Source organism: Erinaceus europaeus, chromosome 3 (genome assembly GCF_950295315.1).
Source record: "Erinaceus europaeus chromosome 3, mEriEur2.1, whole genome shotgun sequence".
In the NCBI taxonomy this organism is placed as follows: Eukaryota; Metazoa; Chordata; class Mammalia; order Eulipotyphla; family Erinaceidae; genus Erinaceus; species Erinaceus europaeus.
In genome coordinates this window covers 13,791,567-13,806,088 of record NC_080164.1, presented here as the reverse complement: position 1 = coordinate 13,806,088, position 14,522 = coordinate 13,791,567, and the positions used below count along the sequence as shown (strand labels likewise).

At 52.3% G+C, this 14,522-nt stretch overlaps 1 protein-coding gene across 2 annotated transcripts in view; it reads right to left on the bottom strand.

The window, feature by feature from the left end:
- Positions 1 to 7,248, bottom strand: part of KLHL29 (kelch like family member 29) — a 359,330-nt gene extending 352,082 nt beyond the window's left edge. The window contains exon 1 of one of the 2 annotated variants that reach the window (XM_060186640.1): positions 6,237 to 7,248. The gene's annotated coding sequence lies outside the window, so the exon portion shown is untranslated. The remainder of the gene's footprint in view (positions 1 to 6,236) is intronic. The other variant, XM_060186641.1, reaches the window with a different exon arrangement.
- Between the last annotated feature and the right edge of the window lie 7,274 nt (positions 7,249 to 14,522).

The following is a 14,522-nucleotide window of genomic DNA, read 5'->3' as shown; positions in this document are numbered from 1 at the left end:
CCAATTGCAACTCTAAACATGGTGATGCTAAACATGGAGTTTAAAAGTCTCACATGTCACTCAGGAAGGTGTTTTATTTATGTGTGTGTGTGTGTGTGTGTGTGTGTGTGTGTGTGTGTGTGTGTGTTTAGTTACTGGGACTGTGGTATGTTGGGCCTTAAAGCCAGCCCCCCTGCTCTGCTTAAATAATCAATGTTTTGCCTGAAACCCACCGCCTTATCCCCTCAGGGTATTGCTAATTCAGCTAAAACCATCCCAACAGTTGCTAAGGATGCTTTTACCTTTGCAGCATGCTCTCCACCCCCTTTCCTAGCCATTTCCGTTTCCAACTTACCACTTCCGGTTTTTACCCTATAAAACCCGCTGCTGTTCCAGTTCCACTCTTTTCTCTTCCATGTCCCCACCTGGAGAAGGGCTGGCGTGCATAGCGGGAGGCGGCCATTTTCCCAGCTCCATGTGGCCTAAACCCTAAACCCCCTGTGCTCGCACCCGACCCTGGGGCGTCCGCATCAATAAAGAACTGTATTACAACACCACCATGAGATCCTCTTCTCTCCCTCCAGCGAAGCTAGCCCAGCAGTGGTGCAAATCTCTTATGCTTTTCAGAGTGGAGACTGAAAAATTTCAGAACACACACACACGTCTGCGTAGCGCGAAAACATTTGCTGTTGAATCTAGCAGAAGAGCGTCTGGAGTTCCTGAGCTTCCCGGGCTGCTGCTGTCATCTTCATTACAAGCGCTCCACCAGAGCTCTGGGTCAGACAGTGAGCTGCAGATGTTCCTAGGGTTAATCTCTGTCGTGATCGTTCCTCCCATTTATGTAAGAGGGAACATGGGTTACAGTCCAGGAGATGGCGCAGTGGATAAAGAATTGTACTCTTAAGCTTAAGGGCCCAGGTTTGATGCCCGGCATCAATGTGCCAGAGAGATACTCTGATATTATCTATCTATCTATCTGCCTTTTCATAAAAAAAAAAATAGAAAAGTAAACAGAGGCTTACGGAGATTAAGCACCTTCCCAAGGTCACACAGTGAGAAGGTCCAGACAGGACTTCAACTCTATCCCACACCCATGCCTGCACCCTACGACACCACAGAGACCCAAACTAGCCTCGAAGTAAAAAGACAGAGTGAAGAGACCTTACGAGGGCCAAGGACACTCAGCACAGCAAGAACAGATGTCAGTCACTTCGAATGCAGCCTTTATGGGATGGTGTGAAGTTGACTGAGCTTCCTCCAAGTCTTTTTGAAACAGAAGACTGGTGTAAAATAGCAGTGTGAAAAGCGATAGAATACAGCCATCCCTCACCCAGACAGAGAGACAGAGACAAACAGCCAGCCAAAGGCAGTGAATGCAGAGTCTTAAAGAGGCCTTTGCACACTGTCATTAACAGAGTCGGTATATATGTCTTAGCGTGTGCTTTTTATATGCAATAGACATGCACCACAAAGTCCACAGGCATGTACTGCTCTACTGCAGGAGTTCACTGACATGATTTCTCTACAGCAGTCACATCCATAGAGACGGAAAGTAGGATAGTGGTTGTCAGGGGCTGGGGGGGGGGGGCGGTGGGTGGAGGAGAGAAGCAGGCAGCTTAGTATTTCATGTGTATAGTTTCATTTTGCAGGATGAAATTTTTCTCGACACCTATTGCACAAAAGAATGACTATTAACTTGAGATGGCATCTTGCATTAGGTGCTTTTACCACCATATGGAAAAAGAAAAGTCCCAGAATATGAATGTGCATAGACACACGTATAGAATCTTGCATTCGGTATTTGCACAGATGTGTGTGCCTAGCTCCTTGAAGGAGTCAATGATTTTTAACACTTTGAAACTTCGATAAAACAATCCTAACATATCTGTATCTTTTACTGTCTCTATCTCACAAAGAGGGCCTGGAGCAGTAAATGTTCAGCAAAGAAATAGTAATAACAATAATGTTAATAATAACCGTGACAATGACAGATAACCATGGAAGCAATGGCGATGCTCTAGTGTTCTTGTTCCAGCTTCTGAAATTCTCTGCAGCTGCCGACCAAGAGTCCAGGAATGGGAATTTCACGTAGATAGGTCCTCCCAGAAAGATGAGAGCTTTTCCCCTTCCTGCCCTAAGGGTGGAGATACCCTGAGACAACACAGAAGCTCACCTCACCAATGCCTGCAGCTTCAGTTTCCCTACCCGGAAAGCACTGACTACTATTCAGTTCTGACCATGGAGTTGGGGGAGAGAGCCGGGAGCTGCAGAAAGAGGAAGCGACAGAGAAGCTATGATTGTGAGAGTGGTTCTGAGCTGAGCATCTTTGAGCCAGTGCAGAGAGAAAGAATTCAGACACTGGTCTCCTTGGCCAAAATTGTTAGCAGGTAACTGCCACCCACCCTGTGTCCTGAATACTGACTGGAGGAGGCCCATCTTCTGCACAGACTTCAAATAATCCTCTAGTTACTAAATGTTTGGGTCCACATGGAATTTTATCCATCCACAAAGTGAGTCCTGGGCTGCTCTGGCTTCTCCTTGCCTATCACAACCAATAACTGAGTTTCTTATTGGGGGGGGGGGGATTCAGGGAGTTATTATTTTTTTCTTTCTACCTACCCAAGCAGGCACTTCGATGACCAATTATAGAACCACAAGGCTGGTTATCATTCCGTTTCTCCATCTGACTTTGAATTTACGTGTTTCAATTACTTTGCCTGATCCTAATAAGGCAGCAGCGTGCTAATACTTGCCTTGCTATCTGTGAAATATACAGGGTGTGATCAGCGTGGGACTGGGTCATTAGAAAGCTAACTTAGAAGCTGGTGGGAAAAATCATCACTTGAGTTGAAGCAGAACTGCCTGTTCAGTGAAGATGTAACGTTACTATATGGTCCCAGGATGCTCAGACTGGAACGATGTGTCCTGCATTTGACAACTCTTCTGATGCTCCAAACCCTTCTGTCTGTAATGCTCGGAGAAGCCTAGAAGGACAGGCTCTTTCCAACGTACAAAGTCTCCAAGTCTAGTCTTGTGTTTACGCTAGACAGAACCGAAGACATCAAAAATCCTTAAACCATAACAGGGTAAGGGAGGGAGAAAAGAAAAGGAACAAGGAGGGATGGCAGGGTGGAAGAAAGGAAGAAGAAAGGCAGGAAGGATGAAAGGATGGGAGGGAGAGAGAGAGAGAGAAACCTTTTAGTCAATTCTGTTGGACTGAACTGACAACTCCCAGTCATGAAGCCCGACAACTTTACAATAAACCTGCTGGATGGGGGAGAAAGAAAAAGAGAGAGAGAGAGAGAGAGGGGAGAGGACAAAAAAAAATTCATGCACACACGTATCAAGCGAGATGTTAAACACTATATTAGCACCAGTGGTGTTATTTAAATCTATTTTTTAAAATTAACCCTTTTAGGCAACTAGCAATAGTGGGAGCTTGCAGGGGACAGAAGCAAAAAGGAAATGCTTTCAACTGAGAATGACTTGCAGCCAAATCACTTGATAAATGAAAGAAAATAAGGGGAAAAACATGGCACAATTGCAATAGGTGCCAAAGATGTATAAGGTTGACTAAGTAAACAGAAACAGAATGGATCACCATGGAAATGCATGAATATTGAAATAGGCTAGATTTGAATAGACTAATGACATGCCTCACTTAGACTGACAGGTGTTGATAACTGTGACACTCAATCCACAACAACATCCACACTTGTAACACACTTACTCCTAGAAAACCCGCTCCATTGAAAAGGTCCTTTGATAACAAGATTATGAGGCAAAAGGCATTCTCTCATCTTAAAAGGACTGACTCCATTCTCATCTACTTAGGGGGAGAAAAAAACAAAAAAAAAACCACCCAGGTTTCCTCCATTTGCTTTCTGGATGCTAGAAGGACAGTTAGCAGAAGTCTTTCTGGAGCTTCAGAGTCTTTGTTTCACATAACAGGATTCTCTTGCTTATCTCCTGCCCTGACCACCACTCACCAGAAACATAATTAAAAAGACAAGCTGCGGCCTTCCCCAGCCCCCCCATCACATACAGATAAAAACCAATAACCCTTAATTTATTTGTTACCATGGCTACAATAGGATATTTTATTTCACTACAACTGTTAGGTATTTCATTTGGGTTGTTTCTTGCAAATGAAAAGTTGGAGACCTATAAATTTCTGTTAACGGTACAGGGGCCAGAGAAACTGCACAGAAGAAAATAATATATGTTTGTTTCTTTATCGTGGACAGATAGTTTCTAAGAGGCTTGTGCAGGAAAGTTATTAAAATTGGCTAAATGTGTCTGCCCATAAGTCAGCTTAAACACCACTCAGTTCCTATTGAGTTTAAGGGCACGAATGCTCGTAATTCCCCAGTTAGGAGCGGTATGATTAAGTGCTCTTGGAAAAACCTTTGAGACCGAGCCTATGTTCACCTCCACACAGCTCTAGAGCCATAGAAACACGTAAAATAATGACTGGTCCAACACACACACACACACACACACACACACACACACACACACACACACACACGCCAACCCGCCTTTCCAAGTACTCATCAGCGTGCAACTTCCTGGACAGAGGTTCTGCCAAGTGTAGGAACCCCACCAAACCACCAAAAGAGAGTGGAAAAGTTAGCTCCACAACCCCCACCCCCACCAAAGACACGCATTTTTCAAACCTCAGGCAGGCAAGGATCATTCAAAATCGGCTGTCATCTCTCCTAATCTGGATCAATCTCCCAGCAATGTGCCCTCCTGGGCTGAGCTAGAGAGAAGCCCACAGGGCTCTGTAGTGACCAGAGGGATGGCTTTAAAGAAACAGAGAGGAGAGGAGGGTGATAAGGACTGTAAGCAGGACAGATCCGCCACTGCAAGAGGAGTGCGAACTGCAGGCTAGCGATGCAAGAGCAGCTGCGGGCTGCAGCGGCCCCAAGCTGACCCAGTGGAAGTTTCTGGGGCCTCAGCGCGCTCGGGTGTCCTCAGTGGCCCTGGCTCCCGCGCCCAGGGCTCGCCTAATGCTCCATAAATACCTGCGTCCCCGCTTCCAGGCTGGGCGCGCCGCGGCGCGGGCACCGGGAAGGCAGGCGGAGCGCGTGTGCAGAGCGGCCGGCGGCCCCGCAGCCCCGCGGGAGCACCCGCCACGCAGGGGGCCGAGCCTGCCGAGCGCCCGGACCCACCCCGGGCCGCCCAACCCGCCGACCCGGCCAGCCGGGAGCCGCGCTCGGCCCGCAGCCCCGGCTGGGAGCCCGGTGGCCGCGGGCGAGGCGGCGCGTCCCTGCCTTCGGCAGCCGGCGCGGAGCCCGCTCGCCCCTGGGGCTGCCTGGGACCCGGCCCGCCTCTCGGCTCCGCTCTCCCGGCCTCCGGGCCAGCACGCCCTTCCCCCGTGGCCCGGAGCTGCCCGATGCGGACCTCCGCGCGTCCACCGCAGCGCCCCCCGCCGGCTCCAGGCCCCGGCTCCCGGCAGAAGAGCCCCGGGCCCCCGCGGCCAGGTGGGCTCGCGTCCACACTGTCCCGCACATCTACAACCCCGCCCCGCCCCGCTCCGCGTCCTCGCCCCTTCGCCATCCCCGCAAGCTTTCCTTCTCCGCCCCCCCAAACACGCCGGCACCCCCACGCGGCGTGAAGGGAAGGGAGGGCCGCTGCGCGGTGTGTGCGGGCTCCCTCTCGAAGGTCTCAAAGCTCTGCCTCGAAAGTTACTTGGGAATGAGTGGAGAGACCCGGCCCCCAAATGCGGGGTGCGGCGACGGGTAGGGTCTACCCGCCCCCAGGCCCCCACGAGCGCAAGCCCCACTCCTCGCCGCACCGAGCGCGCAGCTCCCCAAAGGGCAGGGCGCGCGCCCTCCGCCCGGCGGGTCCCCCTCCCCCGGTGCTCCCTGAGCCCCCCGCTTCCCAGCCCAGCGCGGGCTCCGAGCTGCTGCGGGAGGGGCCCGGGCGGGGGACGCGCCGCAGGGCCCTGCAGGGGGGGGCAGCCGCGGCCCGAGGCACACTGGCCCCCCGCGCCCCCGTGCGGGCCCCGGGCAGCCCCCGGGCACGCACACCCTGGGGGCAGGAAGTTTTCCCCCTTTTCTTCCCCGGGAGCGGCGCAGGCGCAGGGGCTCCCGCAACCCCGCGAGTCCAGACGCGGGAGGCTGCGCCCGCCGCCAGCAGAGCCAAGCCCCGCGTTCCGGCTCCCCCAGCCCGGCCCCGCGCCACCGCCAGGACCCGGGGCCCCGCACCTCATCCCCGCACCTCATCCCCAAGCTCCAGCCCGCTCTTACCTCCGGTCGCGCCGCTCCCGCCCCGGCCCGGCGCGCGGGGAGCCGGGGGTCGCGGATGGGCGCGGGGGGGCTGATGGACAGGGGCCGGCGCCGGCGAGCGGCAGTGGCTCGGGCCGCTCGGGTCCTGGCCGGGAGGAAGGGCTCCAGGTCCACCTCGTCGCCTTCCTGCTCCCCGCCTGTTCCTCCTCCGCGGCCGCCGCCGCCTCCCGGCAGCCCGGAGAGGATGCCCGGCGGATGGAAGCGGGTCCTGGCGCCCGGCAGCCTGTGCGGGGAGCGCGGCGCGGCTCTCACCGAGGCGGCGGCGGCGGCGGCGGCTCCGGCAGCATCGCCCCCGCCCTCTCCCGCAGCCTCGGCGGCCGCGGGGCTAGGGCCGGCTCCGGGCGCGGGGCTCGGGCTGCGGGCGGGGGCTGAGCTCAGGCGCGGCGGGCGTGCGCGGCGGCGGGGCCGGGGCCGGGGTTGGCGCGGCGGCTGGCTCGGCGGTGCGGGGGCAGGCGCGGCCGCGGCGCGGGGACCATGCTCCCTTCTGGCTCGCCGCGCTCCGGGGCCCGTCTGCTTTAGCTGCGAGGGAGGCGGGCTCGGCGCGCAGCCAGGGGCGGGCGGAGCCAATCGCGGGCGCCCGAGTGGGCGGGGGCGGCGGGCGCGGGAGGCGGGGCGCCCCCGGCCGGGCACCCTGCGCAGCTCCCCGGACCCGAGGGATCCCGGGCCGCCGTGCTCCGGCCCGGGGAGAACTGCCTGCGGGCGTGTCCCCGCCTCCTTCCTCGCCTCCTGCGGCGGCGCCTGGCCCGGCCACCCGCGGCTGCGGAGCTCCGGGCAGCTCGGCTCCGGCCTCCACGCCCCGCCGGCCCTGAGCGGGGCCCGGCAGGCGGCGAGCTCCCCGGCTGCTCCCCGCACCTGAGCAAACTGGCAGAAAAGTTTGAGAACGCGGAGTCCAATCGGCTTGCAGCTCCGGCCCCGCCGGTGACAGTCCAGCCGGGGAAGAAGCCCGGAGTGCCCACACCCCCGCAGGACCCGGGCCGGCCGGCGGACCCTGACCACCACCCCACCTCCCCGCATCACCGGTCCACGCGGCCTAGCTCCCTTGCGAGCACATGAACTTTCCTATCTACACCGACCTTCTGGGCTCCCCACGACCTCTCTCTCTGCGCTCAGACAGGCCGCGCCAGCCTTTCCTGTCTACACTGCCCGCCTCCGCGCGCCCCCAGCCTGCACGTCTACACTGGCTTCTTAGTCCCGCCGCCTCTCTTGTCCCCACGTGCGGTCTATTCAGACCCCGAACTTCCACCCAAGCGGGAAAGATATGACCGGAGGCCGGGGGTGGTGGTGGTGGTGGTGGTGGTGGTGGACGTTTTTCCATGATGCCAGAGTATCTCAATTCAGCCCCCAGCGAGTCTCCAGATCTGGTTTTTATTCCTGGACCACTCTAGCCTCCCCTATCCCCCACCCCCACCTGGTTTTGAATTTCGAGGAAAGATCTGCGCCCCCCTTCCCCATCCCCCAGTCTCCCATTCCCCCCACCGCCATCCACAGCCAGACAGTAAAAGATCCAGGGCTTCCACCCCCAGCCCAGCTCAGGCTGTGCGGCTGAGGCCCCAGGCTAGAAACTGGGGAGGGGGCGCGGTGGGTTGAGGAGCCCCTGAACTGGGAGGAGCCCTAGGTGGGGCGGGCTCGGCAGGCCCCGCCTCCATCTGCCAGGCTTGGCAGGACCTCTTGCTCAATCCCTTTCTCTCTAGAGATGCCTGCTAGCAGGCGGGTGTGCATGTATGTGTGCTTCTCCAGGCCTCTGCTTGGTCGGTGTAGTGTGTGTGTGTGTGTGTGTGTGTGTGTGTGTGTGTGCGCGCATATGTGTCTATGTCTCCAGGCCTCTGCTTGGTCGTGTAGGGTGTGTGTGTGTGTGTGTGTGTGTGTGTGTGTGTGTGTGTGTGTGTTCGCGCGCGCGCATATGTGTGTATGTCTCCAGGCCTCTGCTTGGTCGTGTAGGGTGTGTGTGTGTGTGTGTGTGTGTGTGTGTGTGTCTTCTTTAATATTGTGTAGGAAGCCGAGTACAGTGTCGTGGCTGATAAATAATAAATAATAATAATCTACCAGCAGGAGCAGGAGGACTGGCAGTGGAAAGGAATGAGGACGCCTGGGAAATGACCCCTTAGTATCAGGGTAACTGTATTTCCTGGAAGAAAAGCAGAAAAGAGAAAAAAAAATCAAATGAAGTTCGAGTGCAGGAAGCTTGGTAGCTGGGGAAGGGTCAGCAGAAATTTGTCTCCTCCCACCCCTTGGGGAGGGTGGGGGGCATGAGCCCAGAGAATTGGTGGGTCTTTCACAGGGGGGTGTGCCTAGACCAGGAAATGAGTGGGGGAGTGGGGAGAAAGAAGGATGGTTCCCCAAAGGGCCTCCAGTACCTGATGGGAAACCACAGATGTGGTTGGCATGCTAAGTGTTTCCAAATGATGTCTGAAGCTAGGAAAATGGAGAGGGGGAGATTACTTGGGATTTGAAAGGCTGCCAGGTAATACCTTAAGCAACTGGAGGCAAAGGGAAAGAGAACAAAGGCCTGGGTGAGTCAGTGTTCCTTCACGTGGTGGGAAGCGGGAGTCTGAAGGGATCCACGAGGCCCCAACCGACTGTGAGCTCACGGGAATCCACCTGCTGCCTTCTGGAGCGGCGATGGGGCCTTGGCTCTGGCTGCTAAGTCCGGGCTAGACCTGGGGATCTGAGGCTCTGGTGGGGTGACACAGAGACTCCTGCAGAAAGAAGGGAAAGGGGCACTCCAGCTGCCTTTCCTGAGCTGCAGCCCTGGCTGCAGGGGGCAGAGTCTCAGGCCTCCCCAGCTGGCAGGATTGGAGAAGGGGGACTGTGCAGAGCTGGGATCCACAGGAAAAGGGCCTTGTTTGGCCTTGGTGATGTCCCTGGTGCTGGTGCTGGTGCCAGAGTACTGCTGTGTCTTCCGGGGGCCAGAGCTTGATAGCTGATTGCCAGGGGTGCCAGCTTGTGGGAAGCAGGAGAGAAGCTGTGTGAATTAGATTCACAGTGGGCCGGGTCTACCCTCTCTCATGACACCCTTCCTTCATACTTGGAACCTGACTGCAAATAAGGTTGTTTTTTTTTTTTTTTTTTTCCAGAGTCTGAAGCCAAGCTCTTTCTCTGCAGTGGGCTCCACCCAGCTGGGAGCTGCTGGGTTTGGACCCAGGCACTCGGTGAGGGTCTGTGAGCCTCGTAACATCTGGAGTGCTCATGGTGGCTGCTCCATTTCCCTCAGGGTCCTGGTGACAAACACTGGATAGCCAGTGTATTGTAGAAGAGGCTTCTCTCCTTCTGCATAGACAGAACTTGCTGGTTTCTGGGCTCTGCTCTCGGTTCATCACTGCCCTGCTCTGTGGCCAAATTGGGTAGGTCTCCTGGGAGGCTTGCATCTCTCTGTGGGGCATATGGAATGGGTTGAGGGCTGCAACATCTTCCATGCTGGTCAGAAGGCTTCTTGGAGCATAGGATCAGCTCTGAGGAATAGTCCTCTCTATCCAGACAGACATGCCCCAAGTTAGACTCTGAGATCTGCTTATCTTTCAAGCAGTTTACCTGTGATGGATCGTGCTTGTTAGATAGAGGAAAATAGACCAGTAGACCAGAATGTTCCAGAACATTCCAGAATGTCCCATTCCCTGTTCAGCATATTGATCACTACTTGTTTAGTTAATCAGAACAATGGCTTTGTGCTGGACAGACTACCAGGATCACCTAGACAAGCACCCAAGGAAGCCACCTCAGGACCATTTGGGAGTTCTTGCTTCTGTTAGTATTTACAATAAACACTACAACAATGGGAGCATTTGTTTACTTTGCGGCTTCTAAACTGTACCAGGTCTTGTACCCACACTAGCATATGGAGCACTGCAGCAGCATCAGCCCCCAAAGCTGAGTCAGAGAGGCTAGGTGAGTCCCACGGAGCACACAGCCAGTAGCAGCAGCACTGACTGGAATTGAGCCTGGCTGACAGGTGCTCCTGTTCTGTTTGTGTCACCACACTGGACACAGGAACGTGACTCTTTTGTCATGAACTCAGTGGAGGTGGGGTGGGAAGGGGGCGTGAACAAGCTTATTTTGCCTTTTTCAGCTACCTGTCCTGGAGCCAGAACTGGAAATCAGGTGTCAGTCACAGAAGAGGGAACAGCGTCCATTTGATTGCAGAAGGCACAGGTCCCTTGGAAGAGTGGCTGCCTCACTCAAAGCCTCATCTCTGGAAGGATGTCTGTCCAGGAGCAGGAGGGGTGTAGACAGCAGAAGCCAGACTGTGAGGTGCTGGAGCCCTGGGTGGGCTGTTTCCTTCCTTCCTTCCTTCCTTCCTTCCTTCCTTTCTTTCTTTCTTTCTTTCTTTCTTTCTTTCTTTCTTTCTTTCTTTCCTTCTTTCTTTTTATATTTATTTACTCCCTTTTGTTGCCCTTGTTGCTTTATTGTAGTAGTTATTGTTGTTGTTGTTGTTGATGCTGTCTTTGTTAGATAGGACAGAGAGAAATGGAGAGAGGAGGGGAAGACAGAAAGGGGGAGAGAAAGGTAGACACCTATAGACCTGCTTCACTGCTTGTGAAGCGACTCCCCTGTAGGTGGGGAGCCGGGGGCTCAAGCCGAGATCCTCACGCCTGTCCTTGTGCTTAACCTGACCCCCTAGGGTGGGCTGTTTTCTGTCTTCCTGCTGAACCACCCGCATTTTGGCACCCAAAGTGGAAATAAGTCCTGCAGAAGCCCTTGTCATCTAGCAATTGGTTAATCAACCCACACAAACCTATTTAGCACCTACTGTGTGTCCAGCTTTCCAGCCCCACAGTGATGATTAAAGGCTGAAGGAAGAAGTCACAGCCACTCAGTGTTGACTGTGGCCATCTTTCTCAGAGCTGTGTGACAAAGGCTCATGTGAATCATTCATCAGGCAATTTTTTTAAATTTCTTCATTGGGGAACTAATGTTTTACATTCAATAGTAAATACAATAGTTTGTACATGCATAACATTTCTTAGTTTTCCATATAACAATCCAACCCCTACTAGGTCCTCTGTCATCCTTCTTGGACCTGTGTTCTTCCCCCCCCACCCACGCCAGAGTCTTTTACTTTGGTGCAATAGGCCAATTGAGGTTCAGGTTCTACATGCGTTTTCTCTTCTGATCTTGTTTTTCAACTTCTGTATCAGGCAATTTGCTCCTGAGTGAAGAGTGAAGGGGGTCACACCCTGCTCACAGGGGTTGAGGCTGCTGAATACAAGACTTGGTCCTCTGTTTTCACTGAAGTTAAAATAAGTCATTCCAGGGGGACCGGTGGTGGTGTACCTGGTCAAATGCACACATCACAATGCAACAGGACCTGGGTCCAATCCCCAATCTAGGTGGAGGAAAGCTTCACAAGTGGTGAAGCAGGGCTGCAGGTCTCTCTCTCTCTCTCTCCCTCTCTATATCCCCTTTCCTCTTGATTTCTCTCTGTCTCTATCAAACAAATAAAGATAATTTAAAATTTAAGAGATACTTTAGTGCAATACACCAACTTTATTTCAAGTTCTGCTGAGTGTTTTCTCTTCTGATCTTATTTTTCAACTTCTGCCTGTGAGTGAGATCATCCCATATTCATCCTTCTGTTTCTGCCTTATTTCAGTTAACATGATTTCTTCAAGCTCCATACAAAATAGGCTGAAAATGGTGAAATCACCATTATTGCACTAAAGTAAAAGACTCTGGAGTTGGTGGTGGGGAGGGTTCGGATCCTGGAGGATGATGGTGGAGGATCCAGTGGGGGGGCTGTATTGTTAGGTGGAAAACTGGGAGATGTTATGCATGTACAAGCTATTGTATTTACTATCAACTGTAAAACATTAATCCCCAATAAAAAATAAAATAAATAAAAGTGACATGCTTTTTACAATAAAAAATAATCAGGAATACAATAAAATAAAATAAAATAGCTGATTGGGTTTTGTTGGCGTGAGGTGTGGTGTGTGCATGTGTGTGCTGTTGCCCTCACCAGGACATCACAGCGCCAAGGCACTGAAGCCTCCTCAGTGCTTTAGTGCTTCCATGGGGTGGACGAGGGCTCTCGAACCCAGATCAAGCACATGGCAAATCAGGTGCTCTTCCCAGGTGCTTTTTCCAGTGCTCTTCACTGTCCTATATTTTTCTAATAATTTTGTTTGATTTTTGTTTTTTATTTATTTTTTAAAAAAAGGTTTTATTTATTTATGAGAAAGCTAGGAAAAGAGAGAAAGAACCAGACATCACTCTGGTACATGTGCTGCCGGGGCTTGAACTCAAGACCTCAAGCTTGAGAGTCCAATGCTTGATCCATTGTGCTACCTTCCAGACCACTGTTTGTTTGTTTGTTTGCTTGCTTGCTTTTATAAGAGAGGGAACTAGAGAGACCAAAGCATCTCTATGTCCTGGCATATGGCAGTGACTGCCAGGGACTGAATCTGTGGTGTTTGGGACCTCAGACTAGCAAGTCCTATGCTTTCATGTTGATCTATCTCCCTGGCCTAGTTTTTTTTTTTTTTAATAGTGGTTTAATACAGTTGAATTATAATACAGTGAATACAGTTGTTGGTACATGTGTAACATTTCTCTGTTTTCTGCAAAAATACTCTCACCCCCTGCCTAGGTCCTCCTCCGTTAACATACATCAGAGCCTGAAAGTCACCCCCACTCTGGAATCCTCTACTTTGGTGCAATACACCAAATCCAGTCCAACTTCTGCCTTGTGTTTCCTCCTTCTTATTTCTCAACTTCTGTCTATGAGGAAGATCATCTCCTATCCATCCTACTCTTGCTGGCTTATCTCACTTAGCATGATTCCTTCAAGCTCCATCCAAGATGAGGTGAAGAAGGTGAATTCATCATTCGTAATAGTCGAGTAATATTCCACTATGTATATATCACAACTTGTTGTTAAAGTTCGGAGCTCCAGCAGGCCGGGCTAGCTTCGTGGCGGTAGACAGAAACAGAGACTCGGGGACACACGGCTGGGCTGAGAAGCTGCAGTTTAATCTTTATTCACAAACGGGCAAATCACCACACCATGTGCTTCTCCATCATTCTCTCTCCCAGGCTGCTGCTGGGACTCTGGACATCCTTAGCATAGGGGGCAGGGAGAAAGAGGGGCATGAAACTAGCAAGGGCCAAACCATTTCTCTCAGAGTTGGGGGGAAGGGGGACAAACCAACACGAAGAATAGCAACAATTCCCCCTTCTGTTTTTAACTAAATGACCACAGTATCAGGGGTGTGGGGTGAACAGAAACCTATATCGTACAGGCATTTTCAAAAAAGAAACTGGCACAAACATGGAGAAACATGTAAGTGAGTAACAAGAACCAGTGTGCTGCCAAGGGAAGGCCTGAGGGGGCTATTTTTTGCCTCTGTGGGCAAAACTTTATCAGCTTAAAAAAAAACATTTCCTGCCTCTGGGAGGCGTACTTGCCTCGACGGGCATTTTCTAGCATGGGGGGAGGATGAGGCCTAGAGTCTCAAGCATGGATGCAGTCAGTCTTTGAGAAACCCAGCAGCATAAGGGAAGCTGCTAGTTTTGTGTAAAGTGTCCGAGGTGTACCAGTGAGTCCGATAGAAGTCCAAAGCAGAAGTCCACCGAAGAATTGCCAGGGGGTGAATTGTTGTACGTCTGTCTCGATGGGGAATGTCAGCCATCGGAATTCTGCTTTTCTGTAGAGAACTTGACAGCTGCAGTTCACTTACTTATGAAACAAAACTTGTAGCAGGTTAGAAGTTTTTTTTTTAATTTTTTTATATTTATTTTATTTATTTATTCCCTTTTGTTGCCCTTGTTGTTTTGTTGTTGTAGTTATTATTGTTGTTGTTGTTGGATAGGACAGAGAGAAATGGAGAGAGGGAGGGGAAGACAGAGAGGAGGAGAGAAAGATAGACACCTGCAGACCTGCTTCACCGCCTGTGAAGCGACTCCCCTGCAGGTGGGGAGCTGGGGTTCGAACCGGGATCCTTATGCCGGTCCTTGTGCTTTGCGCCACCTGCGCTTAGCCCGCTGCACTACAGCCCAGCTCCCTGCAGGTTAGAAATTTACCACAATTGATAACTCTATCACAATTGGAAGTCCCTTCCAGCACGATTCCAAGGCTATTTAAAGTTCAAACAAAAAAATGTGGAAAGGCAAACATGAACCATAGAAAGAAAAAGGCCTCAGGCATGAGAATTATTAGCATAACCATAGCAACCTAACATTTTTAATTGAGAAGGAATTTGAGACTTTTACATATCAACAACGTCTTTTTAACCTTTTGTTACACCCATTTAA